The following is a 1954-nucleotide window of genomic DNA, read 5'->3' as shown; positions in this document are numbered from 1 at the left end:
GGGGCATGGGAAGCAAACTTGGGCTTCCATGGGCAGGGAGGGGGGGGTCCCCAGCCCCCTTTGAAGCCCCCATAAAAGGGTCCAGTATAAAGGGAAGGGAAAGTCAAAGGAACAAAGAGAGCGGCTAATCCTGGTGTGAGCAAACAGCCCCGTTTGCTCAGGGCCCAGCTGGCCCCGGGGCCAGGGAAAGGAGCACAGCGGGGCTCTGGGGGTGCCAGGCAGCGGGGGACCCCTCCCCGAGCACAGGCAGACCCCGGGAGCTGGGTGCCCCCTCCCCCCCCACCCCCAGAGCCTGGTTGGATTCACATTTGTGAATTGCCAATAAACATCTGTGGGCAAATCTCGCTCCCCACGCCCTCCCCACGTCCCGGGGCAGAGCACCTTGGCCCGGGTGGGGGGGATGTCTGGCCGGATTTCCCCCCTCCCCTTTCCCAATTCCTGGAAGCACGACGCCCTGGGTGCTGCCCAGAGGATGCCCACAGGCAAACCCTCCGGCTGCTCCGCTTGCCTTGTGCCAGTGGCCACCGTGGGCGATGCCACCGTGCCCCCCACTCCTCAGCCCAGTTCCCCACCCTGACGGGGAGCCCCCCCCCCCCCCTCCATCCTGCGGGGCGGTGAAGGGGTTAATGCCAGGCGGCCGAGCCGCAGGTGGGCGCAAGAATGAAATTCCTTCTCGCTGTCCTGCGAAGTCTGGGCACAAATATTTGCCTGCATGTCCGGTGGGGAAGGGGGGGAGACCACCATCGCTCTGGGAGCTCGCTAATCCCCACGCCAAACACGGCTCCCCCTGCCCCCCACCCTCTTCCCGCCGGGGTCGCCCCACAGGGCCTCTGAGGAGGGGACGCTGGAGAGAGGGGGACACCAGCACCTTTGGGTGCTCCTGGAAGCGCTATGGGGTTGGGAGGGGGCACGGAGCCTCCGGGGCAGGGCCAGGATCCACTCAGCTCTGGCAGACGAGGCTGCTTTGGGGGTCTCCATCCCTCTCCCCGTGCCCAGCGCAGCAGGAGGGGGCGAGGGCCCCACCCCCCCCCGCCATGCCGGCAACGCGCCCTCCCTAATAAACTCCATGTGTCCAAAGGCGGAAAACAGCCCTTTCTCCCCACTTCCCGCCCCCCCGGGATGCATCCCCCTCCCCATACCTGCCACCCCCAAAACCTCCTCCATCCCCAGACACCCCCTCCCCAACTTGGCCTTCGTCTGGGGCGGCGCAGCCCTGCAAACCTCCTACCAGTTGTGCAAATATTGCCGGAACGGCTGTAATCCCCGTGTCCAACGTGAATTATGAGATATTTCCACCCATTACGACAGCCCCCCCCGCCCCGCCGCGTGTGTGCGAGGCCGGGGGGATTAGTCATGGGGTGAGCCGCGCTCGGCACAAAGCTTTGGGGAGGCCGTCGCCTCTCCGCACCCCGCGCCACGGCGGCTTGCGCTGGGGGGGGCTCCTTTTGGAGCCAAGGGGGTGCCCCCGGCGCCATCCCGCTTCCAGGCTCAGGCCCAGCGTGGGGCGACAAGGGGGGTGTCGGGGTGCCCGGGGGGCGGTGGGGAAGGGGGGGGCTGGGGTGTGTGCGGTTTTGCCTCGACCCCATCCCCGGGGAGCGGAGGCTCCTTCCTGCCGCCCGGAGCCCGGCTCATGTTCAAAGCCGGAGCAGGCAGCGGGTAATGAGCCCAGACAATGGGGAGCTGCGTGGGGCAGGGGGGCTGGCGAGGGCCCCCCGCAGCGCCCCACGCCGCCCACGGCACAGCCCCAGCACCGGGACCCTTGCGGCAGGGCAGGGCACGCGCCCACTGGCCCCGGGTGGGTTTGGTGGGTGCCATCGGGGTGTCCCACCAGGAGGGCACCCCGCAGGCGGAGGCGGTGGAGGGGTGCGGGTGCCAGGGGGGGCTGCAGCCGGCCGGTTCCGTCCCCCGTCCCGGTGCGGCTCCAGCTGCCCGCAGCCGGTGGCCCCGTTGGGGC

The sequence above is a fragment of the Calidris pugnax genome, unplaced genomic scaffold, assembly GCF_001431845.1.
Source record: "Calidris pugnax isolate Ruff unplaced genomic scaffold, ASM143184v1 scaffold94, whole genome shotgun sequence".
Lineage (NCBI taxonomy): Eukaryota > Metazoa > Chordata > Aves > Charadriiformes > Scolopacidae > Calidris > Calidris pugnax.
The sequence above is the reverse complement of the archived record's forward strand: the minus strand, read 5'-3'. Positions refer to the sequence as shown.